Genomic DNA, 21,217 nt, shown 5'->3' on the forward strand with positions numbered 1-21,217 from the left:
GTCATCACTATCTTTGTCATTACTGTACCTTCTGTGTGTGGATGTCGTCCTGTGCCAACTCAGCATTAAGCTCTTTGCTCACTTCACCTTCCTTCTTCCTTGTAACAACCCTAAGCATAGGTGTTTTTAATCTCCATTTTACAGACGTAAAAACTGAGGGTCTAGGAGGTTAGATTCCTTTTTGAGCATTAAAATTTGAGACTCAAACTTAGATGGCCTGATTCTAAAGCAAAGCCTCATGACCACCACTGTTTTCTTCTGCCCGATAATAAGCGCAAATAGCTCTTGGGCGTGACCCCATTCTACATGTCTTCTGTGGCTTAAGTCCATTAGCCCTCACTAAGCCTCTTGAGACAGACCACCAGGAGGGGGTGGGACCAGGACCTGAATGTGGGCAGCGAGGCCAGAGTGCACACACACCCACCACAGCTCTAACAGTCATGGATGGACAATTTGCCACTCGGATTGTCATTTAAAAAAACAAGGATGGTCAAGCCTGAGCAGCAGCCAGGAGTCCATTTCTGCAGGCACCAAGGAGCCCTGGCACAGGCTTTCCTGCAGAGGACAGTTTAGTCCAGGCACTCACATGACCCTGGTTCTCAGCTCTCGCATGGAAGCTCCTTCCTCGGTACCCACACCACACCTACACCGTGGTGCATGCATACAGTGCGCACCATGACCCCCACCATCCAGCATTGGCCCAGCCCGGGTCAAGGAGGGGGGATCTTGTTTCAGGTCCCAGGTTTTACCAGGGTGTCTGCATTATGTCCCTGAAATGGACCAGAGTTCCAAGCAAGCTAGATAAAAATAAATCACCATGCAGAACACCAAAGACAATGGAAGTATAACAAAAGCAACTAGAAAGGAAATACCTTTACAGAAATAACAGACTGATGGTAGACTTCCTTAAGCAACAATAAAGGCTAGCAAGCATGCAACACCTAAACCTGTTGATGGGAAATAATTCCACCTAAAATTCTATGTACAGAAAAACTGTCATTCAAAGCGGGAAAATAGAGATTTTTTCCAATAATCCAGAGATTAGGAGAATTTTATAACTCAGAGACCCTCACTCAAAGATCTAAGAACAGAAATCATTTTAGGATTTGTTAGAGACTTCAAGTGCAGAGCATCACACCCAGTTCACAGCACTTGTCATTGGCATATATGCAAGGTCTAGCCCTTGGTCCATTGCTTGTCCCCAGCTCATTCTTCCAGAGGCAACTCTCTAACGTGTGTCATGGGCATCCATGCACTTGTATGCACACTTCTAAACCCACAGTCCTGTATTTAAGCATGCAAACATTTATTTATATAAATAACGTGGTCTGAGAACCTCATTCTGTTTCCCAGCATTTGCCCCCATTAAACACCATGCTGTTAAGACATGGCCGCACCAGACTATGCTTGCCTGCTACGCAGTACTTCAGAGCATGTGTCCACCCACTTTGCTCATCTGCACCAAGGTTACCTCCACCTCCTGCTTCCATGACAATCTGAGGTGAACATTCTCGTACATATTCCCTTATGGACTTGGAGGATGAGTTCCCTGGGGACGCGTGCAGGAATGGGACCACTGAGACATGGGGCATGAACACACTTTGCAGGATAAGTGTTGCTGGTTGTTTTCCAGCATGAGTATACCTATCCACACTTCCACCAGGAGTCCACAAACTTCCTATTTCCCCAGATCCATGCAACTTGGGCATCAACTAGCTCTTCAGTTTTGACATCCCAGGGTGTGTTTAAGTGATACACTATTATTGATTCAGTTTGAATTTCTCTCATTTCTGATGTTTGAGCATTCCCTACCCACCATGTTTCTGTAGTCATTTGGGTGTCCCTTTTCTGTAAATTGCTCATTCACGTCTTTTGTCTTTTTTTTTTTTCCATTTGGGTTTCCTTTGTAATACATATTGATGCTGGGTCAGGCAAGTCTCTCTATTTTGTTCATCTTCTGTTGACATAATTATCTGTGGATGTCTCTGTCTCCAAAAATATTTTGGAATACATATATTGAGTTTTTTTTAAAATACAACAGATTTTTATATATTATGATCATATTTCATTTATAGATCATTTGGAAGAGATATTTCAACCTTATAATATTATGCCATCCCAACCAAGCGTATGGAGTAATGTTCCCAGTTATTTAGATTTTCTTTGGTATCTCTTAAAAGAACTTTAACTTTCTTCCATGGCATATTTTTAAAATTAAGTCCTGAATACTTCAATTTTTCTGTTAGTAACAATCATGTTTAATCTTCTCTTATATTTTAGTTGTCTATTAGCATAAAATGCTATTTAGTTGATGTTTTTTTGTAAGTTAAACTTTCATCTAGGAACTTTGCGAACCATCCTTATCAGTTTTGTGTGCTGATTTTTATTTTTTCTCATGTAAGGATAGCTATTTCTTCACTGCTAATCTTTATGCCTTTTCTTACCGTTGACTTGTTCCACTGTGCATATTTTTTGGGTGGGTGGGGGTACTTGCAGTTTTTTTCCATACTTTGCTAAGTCATAGCACCAATAGTGGGATCCCTGTTTTGTTCCAGTATTAAAGGGGATCGCTAAAGTTTCTTCATTAAATATGATGTTTACTATAGCTATTTGATGTATGTGACGTTTATCAGGTTGAGGGAGTACCCATCTCTTTCTAGTTTATAAGAGGTTATCTTCATTTTTTTCAGGCTACTGTAACGGAAGAGCATAGACTAGGTGCCTTATGAAAAACAGAAGTATATTTCTCACAGTTCTGAAGGCTGGAAATTCAACAATAGGGTGCCAGCGCGACCGGGTTCTGGTTAAGACCTTCTTCCGGACTGCAGGTAGCTGACTTCTCACCTTGTCCTCAAGCAGTGGAAGGGGCAAGTGGTCTCCACCGTGTCCTGTATTTGCCCTGGTTTTCCAGGCTCCTCGGACCTGCTGAGTCCTCCTGGGTCCCCAGACAGCGGGGGAGGATGGAGAGAGCAAAGCAGGAAGCTGTTCTTACCTCTCCTGAGAAAGCAATGCTTTTTTCTGGAGGAGGGAAGCCCTCCCAGGCCACTGCCTGCTGCACTCTGAAGTATATCCCCAGGCTGATAAGGGAGAGATGCAAACTGCTTCCTCTGAAAGGCCGTGGACTTTAAACAGGAGGTAAGCACGTTATCCTGCACATCTACGCTGCTCTACAGAAAAGACAGGCCCGGAAGTCACAGGCCTAACTTTCACTGGAATATATATGAGACCTTCAGTTCAGCGAATTCCCTGGCAGTTGAAAGGTTAGGACTCCATGCTTTCATTCCCTTGGGCCTGAGTTCAATCCCTGGTCGGGGAACTAAGATCCTGTAAGCCACACAACATGGCCAAAAAATAATAATAATAATTAATTTTAGAAGTTTTTTTTTTAATTTTTATTTTTACTTTATTTTACTGTACAATACTGTATTGGTGTTGCCATACATTGACATGAATCTGCCACAAGTGTACATGAGTTCCCAACCATGAACCCCCCTCCCCCCTCCCACCCCATATCATCTCTCTGGATCATCCCCATGCACCAGCTCCAAGCATCCTGTATCCTGCATCGAACATAGACTGGCGATTCGTTTCTTACATGATAGTATACATGTTTCAATGCCATTCTCCCAAATCATCCCACCCTCTCCCTCTCCCTCAGAGTCCAAAAGTCCGCTCTACACATCTGTGTCTCTTTTGCTGTCTCGCATACAGGGTCATCATTACCATCTTTCTAAATTCCAGTTAATTACTTTAAAAAATAAAAAATAAATGAGACCTTCATCATCTCTTGGTGGAAATAATATATTTTTCTCCTGAATTTCTCTGATACCCCCAGGGGCCCCAGCTTTCCCAGGACTGGGTTCCTTGACCCTGTGGAGATCACCTCTCAGAAAAGACAGGAAAAGCTTTGGAAGCTGGAGGGGGTCACGGCAGGAAAACCAACTCCCAGTGGGTCCTCTCCAGGAGAAGAATCTGCAGTCAATCTCAGCAAAAGCAGCCACACAGAGCGACACTTGTAATAGGGCTACTGAGCACTGTCAAAGGACCATTAAGTATCAAGATCTCATGTAAGTACCTGACCAACCTGATAGGCAAACCTATGATGCCCTTTTTATAAATGGTGCAAGCACAGCTCTGTAAGGTTAAATAACTCGCCCCAGGTCGTGCTGTTTGCTGTACACGGAAAGGCCTGGATGTAAACCAGCCTGTTTCACTACCTTTCTGAAGCTTTTAAGTGACCTGTAAGAATTGTGCAGACATCTCAGAAGAGAGGGCACCAGAAAGGAAGTTCTCCAAGCTGAAGTCTCCTCCCACTTCTGCCCCCTGACTGGCTGTGGGCCTCCCTGAACCGCTGTTTCTTCATCTATCCAATAAGCAGGCTGAGTAGATGACTTTTAAAGGCCCTTCCAACCATGCTTTTAGGGCCAAAAAAACATCACACGCTATTTCACACTAAATTCCAGCAAATTCCTCACTTCCAGAACCAAGCAGCTCACATGGAAGAGCCTCCAATTAACAGCTTTGTGGGTCTGGGGTGTGGACCAACGACCTCTCAAGCAAACAAACCGAAAAAACCATCCCACAGGCAAAGACCACCAACGTGCTCTCCAGACCTGGGTTCTGAGCGGCTGGCCCTGATGGAAATCTGCAATTAGCTGTTTTAATCCCTAAAATAGCTTTGCTACTGTTGTACATAGTCACATAAGAAAAGGAAAAACCAGGGGCCGCCCCAGTCGGGCCAGGGGGGAGTTGGAGGCTCGGGTCTCCGAGCTCCAACCTTCTCCTCGAGTTGTGTGTGGTTGCAGATAGTGTTCTGATTTCCAGTGAGCTGACAGCTGGGATGAACGGCTGCTCAACCCGATTAGATATGCCTCGGCCACAGACTCTGGGGCCACAGACAACCGCTCATTTGAAATGCATGCCACTGGCACCCGACAGAAAGAATAAAGGCTGGCCTCAAACAGACAACACATTCTTGGATGCAAACCTTATGGTTTCAACACAGCTAAAAAGGTTTATAACTGCCTGGGGTTCCTTTTCACTGAATATTCTTTGTTGAAGAGTGTTTAGAACAACTTGTAACTTTAGCGCTTTCCTGTAATTGTAGCTTGTCATTTAGGACCTGGTGGTATGTGAGGAACCCAGGAGGTGGCGGGAAGCCAAGAGCTACTCAGTTCCCGCATTTGGTCCTCTCTCTCTGTCCCTTCGGGCCATGGGGGGAGCTCCCGACCGTCCGATCAGGACCCTGGTGGAGCCAAGTGGCCCTGCTGTCTTCCTCCTCTTATCTGGACTGTGCGGCATCTATTCTAATGCCAACTGGAGTCACTGCCCAGAGGGGGACCTCCTCCCTGATGCGCTGGACCCCAGCACAAGCTTCTGAAAGCATCTCTAGGAGCCATGGCAGCCTCCAGGGTAGCCCCAGTGATGATGGGAGGGGCCAGAGGGACTTTTCCATTTAAACATAAGCAGAAGGTATTTTGGCCTGAGCACACACTACTGGCCTGGAATTGAGGACTGCATCTCTTTTGAACTCTCCCTGGAAGGACTAGCTTTTCCTTCTGCCCGTCTCTCCCGGAAGCACTGTGGCCCTGTGTAAAGTGGAGGCACATGTCACACCCACAGGAACAGCAGGGAATCCATTCTTCACAAACCACATGTCGGAGCCAAGGACACACACTGAGTCATATCGATCATTCTTCTACACTTTGAAATATTTTTTCAAGAACTGGAGACTACTCAGATACTAACTATAAACCATGAATCCTAAATCTTTCTGTTTGCTTCTCTGCAAACCATAGACTTTTTAAAATTTTTTATATTTATTTTTGGCTGTGCGGGGTCGTTGTTGCTTCTCAAAGGCTTTCTCTAGTCGCAGCGAGCGGGGGCTACTCTCTGTCTGTGGGGCTCAGGCTTCTCACTACTGTGGCTTCAGCTGTGGCACAGGACAGGCTCTAGGACACAGGAGCTCCATTTGTTGCGGCTTGCAGTCTCTAGAGCATGGGCTTCAGGAGCTGCAGCACCCGGGCATAGTTGCTCTGCGGCATGTGGTATATCCTCCTGGACCAGGGATCGAACCCATGTCCCTTACTTTGGCAAGTGGATTCCAAACCAGTGAACCACCAGGGAAGTCCTCCAAACATGGACTTTTGTAAAAGTCTTTTATCAGGGCCTCCCTTCCTCCCCTCTTACTACAGTGATTTGGCTCTCTCTCTACCTTGGGTGGAGAAGGCAATGGCACCCTACTCCAGTACTCTTGCCTGGAAAATCCCATGGGCGGAGGAGCCTGGTAGGCTGCAGTCCATGGGGTCACGAAGAGTTGGACATGACTGAGCGACTTCACTTTCGCTTTTTACTTTCATGCATTGGAGAAGGAAATGGCAACCCACTCCAGTGTTCTCGCCTGGAGAATTCCAGGGATGGGGAAGCCTGGTGGGCTGCCGTCTATGGGGTCACACAGAGTTGGACACAACTGAAGCGACTTAGCAGCAGCAACAGCTACCTTGGGTGTGAATCCTTCTCAGCTGAGCCTCTGTTTCCTCATCACTTAATTGGAATAATATGAGGAGCTCCTTGCAGTGAGTGCAGACCAGGCGACAGAGGACCTGACTTACCCGACAGGCTGAATGAACCTGAACTATCGTTATTTTTTTAATATTTATTTTTTAATTAATTTATTTGGCTGCACCAGGTCTTTGTTTTGACATGCAGGATTTTTTCTTTAAAGCTGCCACATGTGGAATCTAGTTCCCTGACCAGGGATCAAACCCAAGCTCCCTGCATTGGGAGCACAGAGTCTTAGCCACTGGACCACCAGGGACGTCCCTGAACTATCATTACTATCATCAATAATCCGTCCTCAACATGATCATCAACTTTGACTTTGCTTGAACCTCGCTTTCTGAATTTAAGCTCACCCCATGGAGGCGACTGAGCGACTTCACTTTCACTTTTCTCTTTCATGCATTGGAGAAGGAAATGTCAACCCACTCCAGTGTTCTTGCCTGGAGAATCCCAGGGATGGGGGAGCCTGGTGGGCTGCCGTCTATGGGGTCGCACAGAGTTGGACACGACTGAAGCGACTTAGCAGCAGCAGCAGACACAGGAAGAAGGCAACTGTCTGCAAGCCAAGGAGAGAGGCCTCAGGAGAAACCAGACCTGCCAACACCTTGATCTTGGACTTCCGGCCTCCAGAATTGTGAGAAAAATAAATAAATTCTTGTTGCTTAAGCCACCCAGTCTGTGGTATTTTGTTATGGCAGCCCTAGCAAATGACACAAAGGCCAATTAGAAAAACAGAGAGGGAAAGCCCAGTAAATGTTAATGATTTCAAATATTTTGCCTGTTATTTCTCAACATTATAGCTTTCTGAGGACATTAGGGTTTTATTCTGTTGGGAGGTGAGAGTAGGGGCAAGAATGGATTCCGTTTTCAAGTCCTGGGTTTCAAGTTTGTAGCTCCAGGCTTGCATTTCTAATACTGTCAAACCCTGATGATTCTGACGAGGGCTGTCCATGCCTGTTGCCCCACAGTTTTCCAGAAACATTTCTTGCTTGTCCACTCAAACTTAATCACTGAAATACCTGCCATTTCTCATGGACTTTTGAAGGGTTGTGTTTGCTTTGTAGAGTTTTAGGAAAGCATTTGATTTTTCTCCCCTTGTAAAAACTCTAGTTGGGAGAAATCATTTTATTTTCCCCTCTAGGTTTATTTTGTTTAGCTAAAGCCATTAGAAAGAGCTTCAGTTTTACATTTTTCTTGTCTGCTTGCAAAGTGTGTTGCCATGGTGGTTGAATTTCAATGGTTTGGATTGTTTTGAATGACTCCTGTGTTTTTGTTCCCAGTTCCTCAAATACTGGTTGCTATCTAAGGTAACCAGGTGAATGAGTTAATTAGTAATAGGCATTTTCATGAAGTGTAGGTATAAAAGTATATTTTGAAGTTGCAAATCTCATGTTCCCGTAGATACAAGACAATTCGTGTACCAAGAGACCCAGAGGCCAGGATTTCCTCTCTGGAGCAACTGACTCTGAGACCTCCCAAAAGTCAAATCTTTGGGGCCCATCCTCTGCTGGGTCGATATAGGTCAATAACCAAAACCACTTGGAAGGTTGTACTGCCCTGGAAAATGGTGTCATAGGAAGTTTCCACTTGACTAGTATAATGTTGAAGCAGTCATGCAGATTTCTGAACATCATTACATTTTCTTGACAGTCCTCTGGAGCCAGGTCCTATTTTTGTTGTCATCATCCCCATTCTACAGATAAAGAAACTAAGGCTCAAAGAGGTTGTCAAAAGCTGTCTTAGATGTCAGTTCTCTTTTGTGATTGTGCCTTGTCAATCAAAGCTTGCAGTGGGGGACCTGGTTTCTTTCACTCCTTGATGCTCCCTCTTGGTACCTTGTAATATTAGAAATAGCCTTGGGCGTTTCAATTCTCACTAGTACTTGTAATTTACCAAAATCCTCAGCTGAGGGGTTTTAAGGATCTGTGACAAAAAGGCAGTGTGGGAGAAATGGTTTTGACCTCAAATTTTCCTAAAGGCATTCCTAAAATCACACTACAATGATGGCAGTTAATCCTGTCCACCCAACTCACCCCATAAACCTGTTCCTTTGTCAGACAAACATGCCCTGAAGTGCACTCCCTTCCCTAATAAAACTCTGTCTGAGATGGATGAGGAGGGAGGGTCCCTGGGGGAGGCCCTCCTCCCCGGGTGGAGGTGTTCTCTCGCTGGCCAGAGCAGAAGGCTGTCTCCTGAAGCGGGTGTGCAGAAAGCAGCAGTTGACATTGATCCCTAAGAGGAAGGTAAGTTCTGAATGATGAGGGTAAAGCCTGGAAGAAGTATGAACCCCTGCCCACCAGGAGATTTTTTTTTCCCCCTTTTCACCAGTTTTAGGGTGTCTGGAGTTCAGTTTCACTGAAGAAACCCAGCCTTTATGCACACACATCAGATTAAGAGAACAGCCTCTGACTTCTTGCCGTGGAAAGAGACTTCTGCCTTAAGCATTCATTCTGAATTGGCACTGTTCCCTTATCAACTTGGAAAGCTGCCCCAGCCTGACAAGGTCCCTCAACTGACAGCATCCCGGGGCTCTGGCCCGGATTCCAGCTCCTGCCCCCAGTGGCCTTCACACCTGCGGCTCCCTGATTTAATGAGGGCTGTCGGGGATTATCAAGTCATGAACTCGCTTGCATCCGCCAGACTCTCATGAATGAGGCATTTTGTTCAGCTACCTCTCGTTTCGTGTTTCTTGGAGCCAAGGCAAAGGGAAAAGGCAGTAAGTGAGCAGCTATTTTGGGCCAAGGTTCTAATATTTGAATATTGCATGATGAAATAGTGGGTATATCAAGTCTGTTTGTTTTTGTTTTTTTTTTTTTGGTAACTTTCTTTTCTCTCTTCTTTCCAACTCTCTCCCCACCTTGGCCAGTCCTTCCCAGCCCTGCTATGCCCTTGCTGGGTGGGTTGGTATATCTCTGTAGCCAGTGTGTCCCAGCTCAGTAACTGCAATGACGAACGTCTGCCCAGCAAATCCCGCAATGAACGGTCACCGGAAGTGGACCTGCGAAAGTGGGGCCATGGGCCAACATCTGAGCTCCCTGAGCCAGGCGGATTTCGAGTCCGAGCCAGGCGGATTTCAAGTCCGACCCACTCCGAATCCTTCTTGATCCAAGTTAATTTTCTGTGGGAAATCCGATGGGGAAAGGCCTTGTAATTTAGGGGTGTTTTGAGACTTAAACAAACAACACTGGTCAATAGCAGAAGGAGAAGATGGTGGTTTGGGTATTCAGTGGCTTTTGGTTGACAATATTTTGATCATGAAGAGTTAGAGAAATTTTCTGTATGAGGCCCTCCTCCCAGGAGAAGGCTGAGAACACAGCAGGGCCAGCTTTTGGCCTCAGACAGGATTATCCTTATTACAATAATAATTGCCATTATTAACAATTATAGGAAATTATTCTTCGCCTGTTTTCTAGCCATTAGCACTCAGCTGCCGTTGGAGAAGAGATTACAATGTTGATTCTCATTATCCTTCAACACCTCCTCACTGCCAGCCCCAAAGTACTTTGAGTGGGAGTTTATAACTCATAGGATTCTTTCACAGGCAGAAGGAAAATCCTATCTTTGTTTCAAACTTTTCTCCAGCTTTAACATTATTTTTCCATCTACACCGAGAAAGTAGTTCTTTCTTAAAATACACCAGCCTCTGGAACCTCTGAGAGGGTCTGTAGACTGAAAGACACGAAGATGGAAAACAAAAGGTAATATGCTTGGAGGTTCACAAGTGAGAGGTCAAGGGGGGCAAGGAACCTTTGTCCAGTTGGTGATTACTAACACAGGATTAGAGCAAGAAAGTGGCTCTTTGTGGCTACTGAACTGGCTCCACCGCAGACCATGGGAACACTCGACCTAGAGGTCCTTTGAAAGCTGAAAACATCAATCCTGGACTCTGGGGTCCTCCTCCAACTGACAGGGGTTGTTGGCTACGACATGTGTCATATCACGTCTGATGCTAGATTGCCCCGAGGGAGCTGCCCACCCCCGCCACTCCCACTCTCCATCCAGCAGAGGCCTTAGCACTTGGCTCCATAGCCGGGGTCGGACGTCCGGAGGAAGGATGAGTGTGGCCGTGCACAGCTGCACGTTGTGCCTGAGGTTTCTTGTGATTGCTGTGGATGGAGTGGCGTTGACTGTGGTGTCCTGTAACCAAGATTAGTCGGCAATTCCGGAAATCTGAGGGTAAAAATAGCTGCAGAGTCGCCAACCCCCACGGGTGCCACCTCGGGAGAGAGGAATGGTGGCTGAAAAGTGCTGAGTGTCATGATCTCTGCTTCCGTCCGGTGGTGGGAGGTTCTCAGAATAAGAAGCTTTGGCCCTTGGATTTCCCCCAAAGGGTTTCTCCGTGCTTTGCAGCCTGCTGAGTCAGTGGAGTAGGGTTCGGGTGAACTTTCAAGGAGGGATGTTGGGTTTTGAGAGAGGGGGTGTGTGGAGCAGCCATGTGGGGCTGAGCGGGGGGAGGGGAGGGTGGGAGGGTGGTAACCCCTAAGGGAGCCCACTGGTTGCGTTGACCTCCAGTGGCTCCAATATCCTGTCATGGAGGATTCATGGCCACCCAACAACCTTCCAAAGTAGATCCCTCAGACCCAAAGCCTCTTCCTGCTCTGTTGGTCTTGCCTCTTGCCAACCCTGCCTCCAGACATGGACAACTGTTGACTAACATCCTCACCCAGCTTCTTCCCCTTCTGTCCTCCAGGAAATCTGGTTAAATGCCAAGTTTGTGGTCCAGGTCCCATCCTTTCGGTACAATCCAATATGCTCTCCATTTGATCCTTGTTTTAAAAAATATTTATTTATTTGACTGCACCAGGTCTTAGTTGTGGCATGCAGGATCCCCTATCTTCGCTGCAACACACAGGACCTTTAGTTGCAGCATGTGAAATCTAGTTCCCTGACCAGGGATTGAACTCAGCCCCCTTGCTTTGGGAACACAGAGTCTCAGTCACTGGACCTCAAGGAAGTCCCTCCAATTGATCTTAACCCTGAATCCCTCTGTACCATATTCTCCACATTTTCCTGGGAAATGTTCATTGCAAAAGAGTTCTCTGGGACCCCCTGAGAAATGGAAAACAGAAGCTTTTTACTCATGGCCCACAGAAAAGCTGGACTAACTTGGACTGAGGGGACCATGTGTTTGAACTAAATAGAGATCTACATTCTAGAATAACCCTAGGAGAGGGAAGTCATATTATTTGAAACTCATGGAATAATTTCTACTAAGCTTACTAAAGTTGAGGTGGTATCAGCCCTTTGATCTCCTGCTTTGATATCCAACTTGATGAGAATAATTCTAATTGCTAAGTTAATCTTTCAAATTAAAGGGATTTTTTTTTAAGGGAGTGTGTTCTAAAATAGTTGACTGATGCTTAAGTTTTTTCCGACCTTGCCAAACCCAGTTCATCCCTCTCATCACTGTGCTCATGTACAGCTTGATTTTTTTCATTAAAAATTTTTTTTTAATGTAGTGTTTGTGTATGTGTGTGTGTGTGTGTGTGTGTGAGAGAGAGAGAGAGAGCAAGTGTCTGTGTGTGTCTGTGTATGAACACTTAGATGCTTGTGTCTGGGCTAGGCTGTGAGCTCCTTTTGAAAGGGAAAGATTCATTCAGTTTTGTATCTCCAACACACTTATGAAATGTTTATTGAATTGGAAAGGATTACATGGATTAAAGGTTCTTTGGGGAAATCCTGTTTACATTATTAATTTGCTTGGCAAGTTTCTAGACAGCAATAAGATACAGTTCCTTGCCAGCGTCTGTCCAAATTAAAAATTCCACCTTAATGAAGCTCCATCATCTTTCTGTGAGTCTGTGGCTTGATGTCACCAATCATGTCTTTATTTCTTCTCCAAGTGTTCCTGGGAGGACTCCAGCCTGCAGGCTGGATCCATTGCCTGGAGCGTGAGGTCCATAGGCCCAGAGTCAAGCATTTGGCCTGCTGGGTCCCCTCAAACTCATAAGCCCCGTCCTGTGCACTTGACCCAAGTCGGCCATTGCACACTTGGTCTCAGAGGGCATAGTGAAGTTGGAAGGGCCCACCTGGTACCCATGGAGGAGAATAGTGTTCTGTGTGCTTTGGCACCAGACCCAACTGGTACAAATCCTGGCTCCAGCACGTTCTAAGTGTGTGGCCTTGGTCAGCTCAGTTATTCTCATTGAGACTCAGTCTCCTTTTCTGTAAAGTGAAAAAAACGAATGCCTTACTGAGCACCGAAGAATTGATGCTTTTGAGCTGTGGTGTTGGAGAAGACTTTTGAGAGTCCCTTGGACTACAACGAGATCCAACCAGTCCATCCTAAAGGAGATTAGTCCTGAGTGTACATTGAAAGGACTGATGTTGAAGCTGAAACTCCAATACTTTGGCCACCTGTTGTGAAGAACGGACTCATTTGAAAAGACCCTGATGCTGGGAAAGATTGGGGGCAGGAGGAGAAGGGGATGACAGAGGATGAGATGGCTGGATGGCATCACCGACTCGATGGACATGAGTTTGAGTAAACTCCGGGAGTTGCTGATGGACAGGGAGGCCTGGCGTGCTGCAGTCCATGGGGTCACAAAGAGTCGGACACGACTGAGCCACTGAACTGAACTGAACTGAATGCCTTGCCTGTAAGAATGCTGAAATAGTTGTGAATAAGGGTGCAGAGCAGCTACTGCAATGCTCGGCAGCTACACATAGGAGGGAACACTTTCAGAGATGTGACACGCCATCTTCACCAAAATCAACTCTAAGTTTCAGAGTCAGAGGCCGGGGGATGCTAAAGAAGCCAGAGGCCGTATCTGGCTGTCAAGAGGGAAGAAGTCAGGAAAAAACAGCTGTAGTATCAAGTGTTAATTGAGCACTCACTCTGAACCAAGCACTATGCTACGCATTTTATGTGGAACATTCTATTTAATTTTCCAACCCCCTTTTTCCAGCTTTATTGAGATATAATAAAATTGTGAGATATTTAAAGTGTACATTGAGATGATTTTATATATATATATGTATATATATATATATATATATACACATTGTGAAAGGATTCCTCCCATCTAGTTAATTAACACATCATCACTGTTTTGTTTTTTTCTTAATTTAGGGGTTGAGAACATTTAAGTTCTACTCTCTAAGCAAATTTCAGTTATATAATCAGTGTTATCAACTACAGCCACCATGTTACACATTATTCATCATACAGCTGAAAATGTGTACCCTTTTATCAACCTCTCCCTATTTCCTTCACCCCCATTCCCTGGCGATCACTTCTACTCTCTGTTTCTGTGAATTTGACTTAAAAATAAAAATTCCAGGAACTTCCCTGGTGGCCCAGTGGTTAAGACTTGACCATCCAATGCAGGGGGCATGGGTTCCATCCCTGGTCAGGGAGCAAAGATCCCACAGGCCTCTCAGCCAAAAAACCAAAACATAAAACAGAAGCGATATAGTAATAAATTCAATAAAGACTTTAAATATGGTCCACACCAAAAAATAAAATAAAAAATTCCACATGTAAGTGATCCCTTGCAGTATTTGTCCTTCTCTGTCTGACATCTCATTTAGCATGATGCCCTCAAGGTCCATCCACATTGCTGTAAATGTTAGCACTCACAACTCCCATTTTACAGATTGAAACACTAAAGCTCAGTAACATGTCCAAGTTCACGCAGACAGACAAGTCAGGTCAACCCCAGATAAGAGGCAGACACCGCTCCTGGGTTGCAGGAGGTCTCATAGCCTCAGCAGGACCCTTGAGATGACCCTTTGTGTGAGCTCCATGGCTGGGGTCAACCTTGGGGCAGGCACATGTAAAAGGAAAAACAAGCAAACAGGGATGGTGAGAGGTGACTGGAATCACCCTTCCCACGAGGACAGAGAGGCCTACAGAGGTGGGAGGAAAGCTTTGTCCCTTCCTGTGACTGGTTAGGGCAGATCTGGGACCAACCCAGCACTTCCACCTGGGGATCAGCCAAGCGAGAGGGACCCAGCCTGCTTCCCCGGATGCACAGCACCCTCTTTCTGACTCACGCCTGACAAGCTTGTGGGGTGGGGGCTGGAGAAGGAAAACTGACAAAACCAGCGATAGAAAAAAAAAAATGGATTGGAACATTTATTCGTTCAGGACCAACTCTAAACCGCACCTCCGCCTGCCAAGGCTTAATCGTCATCCCATGGCAGAGTCCCTCCTTAGTCACTGTCTGCCCCTCCAGAGGGACTTGTAAGGCAATTACAAGAATTCAGCGATAATCTCTGCCTATTTGCATTTTTCCGTTTTTATTCCCAGCTTTTCCAGCATTTGCTCGCATTGAACATCCAACCCCAAAGCCAGCCGAAAAGGCTTGTCAGCATGTTCTGGTACTGTCTCCTTCCGCCTGATTCTATTACTCGGGTGGAAGTCCCAGGGTTTTGTGTCAGCTTCAGAAAGATCAAAGGGGAAAGGTTAGGCCCTTGGAAGGGCACAATCATAAGGACCTGCGAGGGAACTGCGCTACTAGCTCCACGGTCGTTTATGTTGGAGACAGAACATTGAGGCCAAGAAGGGGCTGCCTGCTGGGCAGAGGGGACCTGCACCCTGGGGGCATTACCCAGTGGTGCTGTCCGCTGAGGTCTGGGGAAAAGCCAAGTCTGGTGTGACAATCACCATTCAGAATAGCTGGGCCACTGGCACACTTAGAGCACGGAGGTTAGAACACAGCTTCCACAGGGCGGCCTCTTAGAACCTCTACCTCAGTCCTCTCTAGCTAGTGCTTACAGCACCACACATGCACAAACGTACATGCACCAATTCACAGGCACACACACACACACACACACACACACACACACACACGGCCCCCACACTCTGTCTCTGCATAAAGAGAGAATGCTTGGAAATTCTTTCAGAGGGGAGTTTTGGGATGACAAGGACTTAAAGATACTGCTTTTTTGAAAGGCTGTCCTGTCCCGTCTGAGGTTACAACTTGGTTGGAACTGAGGGGAGTAGTCAGAGCTATGGGTTATGGAAGACCCATGAGGATTGCCCCTCACCCCCACCGCCAGCGTGTTTTTCTTCCTTATCCCTGAAGACCCCCTGCTCTTCTGCTGGCATTTCACCACCTTGGTCCTTTCTACACATCTCTGGAAAGATTGAATCCTGGGAGAGAGTGGTCTAATTTTTCCTCTTGGGTAGTAGTTCAGTTCAGTTCAGTTCAGTCGCTCAGTCGTGTCCAACTCTTTGCGACCCCATGAATCACAGCACGCCAGGCCTCCCTGTCCATCACCAACTCCCGGAGTTCACTCAAACTCATGTCCATCAAGTTGGTGATGCCATCCAGCCATCTCATCCTCTGTCATCCCCTTCTCTTGCTGCCCCCAAACCTTCCCAGCATCGGGGTCTTTTCCAATGAGTCAACTCTTCGCATGAGGTGGCCAAAGTATTGGAGTTTCAGCTTCAGCATCATTCCTTCCAGAGAAATCCCAGGGCTGATCTCCTTTAGGATGGACTGGGTGGGTAGTAGGAGTAGTAGTGAAAGTCACTCAGTCTTGTCCGACTCTTGCAACCCCGTGGACTGTAGCCCGCCAGATTCCTCTGTCCATGGGATTCCCCAGGCAAGAATACTGGAGTGGGTTGCCATTTCCTTCTCCAGGGGATCTTCCCAATCCAGGAATCAAACCCATGTCTCCTGCATTGCAGGCAGATTCTTCACCGACTGAGCTAGGAGGGAAGCCCTCTCCTCTTAGGTGCCACATACCATATCCCGACTTTGCCTTTCATAGTTTTAGCAAAATATACCCTCTGCAAAAAGTAATTGTAATTAAGGAGTATATCCTGGACTGGGATAGTAGATAGGATGGAGGCTGTGTAAACTGCTGGAACCAGGAGCCTAATTGGACTGAAGGCTATTTGTCTCCTGACAGCCTGGAGGTGAAGGGTCCAGGCCAGCAGGGAAGCTCTGCTCCACACAGTCACTTAGCTCCCAGGTTTCTTGTCTTGTTGCTTTGCTCTGCCATCCTCTGGAGAGTTGTCTTCATTCAGGTGGTAAGAGCTCTTACTCACAGGGAGCAAGGCAACTTATTGTCATAGTAGAAGTGGGGGAACAATTCATTTTCATGTAAGCAAGTGATGCAGAAGTTACACACCTCAGTTCTGCCCATATTCTACCAAAGAACTTAGTTACGTGGCCACATGTAGCCGCAAGGGAGGCTGGGCAATGTGGTTCCTAATAAGATGAAGGTCAACTGCAGAGGTTAAGGTTTTGTATGAACATGTACATATGGGCTCTTCATTGACAACACTAGATGGTGAGAGTTCATTCTTCCAAGGATGACTCTGAGACACTCCTAGCGTGTGTGCATGCGAAGTCACTTTAGTTGCATCTGACTCTTTGTGACCCTATGGACCATAGCCCGCCAGTCAGGCTTCTCTGTCCATTGGATTCTCCAGGGAAAAATACTGCAGTGGGTTGCTATGCCCTCCTCCAGGGGATCTTTCTGAACCCTCGTCTCTGGCATCTAACTGCATTGACAGGCAGTTTCTTTATCACTAGTACCACCTGCCATCCCTATCTATCTATCTGTCCATCATCAATCAGTCATCTGTCTACCTATCTATCATCAGTCAATCATCACTCACCTATTTATCTATCAATCATCTACCTATCACCTATCAATCAAACACTATCTATCTACCTATCATCAATCAATCCATCTATCCTCTATTTTGTCTATCAATCAATTATCTATCTGTCTTTTATCTATCTATCAGTATCATCATCTTCACTGAGGACATAGTGGAAAGCTTGGTAGGAAGACAGACTAGGGATTAAAACATCAAACAAACTGACCATTTGTTCATTCATTCAACAAACATTTATCGAGCTCCTACTACAAGCCAGGTGCTGTGCTGGGCACTGAGATATACAGACATGAAAAGCATGTTTATGACTCTGAGTAAACTTGTCTGTGGTTTCTAAACTTGCCAATTCACCCAAACTCTCAGAGAGACAGGTGAACTTGTTTTTAAACAGACCTCAAATGATGCTTCTTAGCCATCTCTGTTTAATTGAAGGGTACCCTAAGATTGAAGCTAATTAAAAACAATTACTATTTGCAACTACTTATCTTCTTAATCGCCTACAACAACAACAGTTGGGAATGAAATTGAATGCTGATGTCAATGTGATTATAACCGTCAGCTGTAATCCCAAATTTTCAATTCTCAAGTCCATCAAAATGGAACCCCTATGCTCATTTATGGGCTGTATAATACACCATCGGTATAGAATTGAACTTTAAAAGTACCGTTTCTGGTTATTTCATTTTCTTTTGACAAAACTACTGAAAAAAGCTAAAGACCAGTGGAATCAAGCTTCTTGATTCTTCCAGTGCAGAGGCTCGCTAGCCCCCTGATTTTCTGGGATGACTTACAGGGTTGGGATGTGATGTGGGACCACTGACAGGCAAAACAGCATAAAACACCAGGGAGAGGTCAGAAAGATGGGTAACTTGGTGGTTTGTCAAGAGCCCCAACTGAGAACAGTGAGTGGGTGAATTAGGTTTCCCTCACTGCCTTTCGGGTGCAGAAATGCACTGCGTAGGAGTCAGAAGTCTGACCCGGCTTGGGAAACCCCTGGGTCAGAGACCTCCATCTCCTCCAGCTGCCAGACTGTGTCGAAGGAAAATGATTTTCCTCTCAAAAATGTGCTTTCAACCCCCACAGCTGCCTTGCATGTGGGCTGTAGCAAGGGCCTGAGCCACCCCTCACCTGCCAGGCACCCCCAGGGTAACCACCGAGAGAGTTTAGCCTAAAGCAACCAAGGAGCACAATGCCAACAGATGGTCTAGAGTTGAAGTGGGTTTGTCTGGTTTCAATATTATCCCCTTCAAATCCCGGAGCAATGTGATGACTGCCAGGCACAGCTTCTGGGCTCCAAAAGCAGGAGAGGAGGTGCCCTGGGCCACTCGGTGAGTCACTAGTTTTGTCAACATCCTCTTTCCTGTTCTGTCCAATGTGACAGTCGTCTCGGTCAGCACAAAGGTGCCCATGGTTTAACAAGGAGGAATCACAGTGACAGACCCCACTGCCAAACTCCATGGCATTTCAGTCCTGTGCCTTTGGTGCCCTGTCCCCTGACGACAATCTTACCGCTCAGACAGCACAGGGATGAGCACCAGGCTTCAGAGGAGTCGGGTGAACATTGACGGGGTAAGACCCTGAGCACCAGCACCCTTGCAACTCGTGCACTATCTGTGATTCAAACCAGATTGTCTGGCCCCGTTCAGCAGGCTCCCTGCTCTACTGCTTGGCAAGCTGCCACCTCCCTGGGTCCTGATTGGCTCATTTGCAAACAAGAGAGAGAAGAAAAAGAAAAAAAACAAAAACAAAAGAACAGTGACAGTGTCTAAAGACATCTCCAACCCTAAGGGTCACAAGCAAGGTGCAGCGAGATCCTCCTGCATGAGGCACATAGGTTCCTTTATCCCAGCTCATCACCAGGCAGCATCTGGGGTCTCACCTCATCTTTCGAGGAAGAAAAAGAGAACTGAGGAAGAAAGAGTAGCTGCTGGCTGTGCTAAGAACCCCACAAGTATCATCTCTCTTGATTCTCTCAACTGCATCCTAAGGCGTGTGTGATGGTCCCCCTTTTATGATATCTGAGGCTCAGGGAAGTTAAGCAGTGCTGAGAGTCATACCACTTGTAAGCAGCCAAGCTGGAATCTGGACCTAGATCAGTCGGAATTCATGAGTTTTCAAGGTTTAGTCCTCCTGGGTCTAGTATGCAGTAGGTGCTCAATAAGTGTGCTGAGTCTGGTACACAGTAGGTGCTCAAAGAGTATGCTGAGTAAATGAGTGGGTGGAGTGAGAGCAGACAAGGCTGAGGAGAGAGATGTGAATCGGTGGTTCCTGGTGGTTCCTGGTATTTCCTGGTGCAGGGTGGAGGCTGTGGTCCTTATTATGAGGAAAAGGATACTGTGGTCCTGGGGAAGATGGGGGAGGGTGAGACAGCCAAGCTGCCACCACAGACAGGGGACAAGCGGACGCGGCTGGAGAAGGCAGCTGTTTTCCTCTTCTCCCGTCCTCCACGCCCACCAAGCCAGGCAGTCATGTTCGTGTGTGTGGTTGTCACCCGAGAGTGGAGGTGATGCCTTGTCCCCCCAACCACTTCCCTCCCCTGGGAGAGGAGTCATGCATGCCCAGCAGAGTCACCCTGGGGAGCTCACTGCCCCACTGCCCATGTCTGCCTTTCTTTCCAGAAGTGATGTAAGAATTAGCAACCTGAGGAGAGGAGCCCTGGCCCACCTCCGAGGGGGTTTAATGCCAGGGCTGGGGGCCGACAGCAGGCTAGGCCAAGACGCATCTCCAAACCACGGGCCTGGGCCGCCCTGCCTGAACTGTCTCCGAGCCTCCTCGTAGGGTGGCCGCTGTCTGTCACCGCGGTTCCTGAAGAGCTGACAGCTTCTTCGTGCTCGGGAGTCACAGGAGGATTACGACTGTCGGCCCCCTCCTATTACCCACTCCAGCTGCCTGGGCCCCCCAGAGAATCCCCTCCCAGTGTGCGAGGATGTCATCATCACAGCAAAATTAAAACGACTTGTAAGCAACATTCTTAAAACGGGAGCGTGACTGATGTGTGTGTGGGGTAGGGGAGCAGGGAGGAGGGAGACTCTAAGTCATAAATACATGGAATACATCCCTCCAGCCTCTCAGGGTAGGAGACAGAGTTGAAGCAATGTGCAAACTCTCCTTAAGGTCCTGTCCTCCTCTTGGTCCTGGCTGTGATGAGCTTTTCATTTCTCAAGATCCCATTTCCGACACTCCAGCATGAAAGGAATCCCTATGGGGTCCAGGAGTGGCCATCAGGAAAGGAATAGCTGGAGACCAGCCTCGCAGGCACAACACAGCCAGCGTGCCTGCACCCCCGGGCACACCCCCTCCCCGCCCTCGTGCCTCCTGCTCTGCCACGCCCCCTGCACTGTGTGTGCATCAGAAGCTCCCATGTGTCGGGAGCCCCCGTTACTCAGACACTTCATCAGACCCGGCAGGTCTGGTGGAGCCTATGCTACAGGCAAGCATCCGGTGTGCGCTGCCCCCGGGGAGGCCAGGGCGGGCCATGTCCCTCCAGGTCACACTCCAGGATTGTGGGGTGTTCCCCAGGAGCTGGTGGGGCTCAGAGTCAGCCCACCAAGAAGTTTGAGTGAGGTTCCCGTCTGACAGAGCAGGCGGCATCCCCGTGGCCCGTGACAGCGCTCCCAGACTTGGAACGTGGGTCTCCCGGGAGGAGCAAGGTGGTGAGGCGGGGTATCACCAATTTTAAGGTGTTTTCATTCCTAGAGACCTAAGGAGCAGATTCTCTTAGGGGTCCTCTCTCTGCCATCCCAGGAGGCCTGCTGCCCCTACAGCCACGCACACTCTCAGGACACACTCTGTGTCCCACTCTTGGCGACCTTATGGACAATACAGTCCATGGAATTCTCCAGGCAGAATCTGGAGTGGGTAGCCGTTCCCTTCTCCATGGGATCTTCCCAGGTCTCCCACATTGCAGGCAGATTCTTTACCAGCTGAGCCACTAGGGAAGCCCAAGTGTACTAACGTGGGTAGCCTATCCCTTCTCCAACGGATCTTCCCGACCCAGGAATCGAACTGGGGTCTGCTGCGTTGCAGGCGGATTCTTTACCAACTGAGCCACCAGGGAAGCCCATTCCTAGA

Source organism: Budorcas taxicolor, chromosome 11, assembly GCF_023091745.1.
Source record: "Budorcas taxicolor isolate Tak-1 chromosome 11, Takin1.1, whole genome shotgun sequence".
Lineage (NCBI taxonomy): Eukaryota > Metazoa > Chordata > Mammalia > Artiodactyla > Bovidae > Budorcas > Budorcas taxicolor.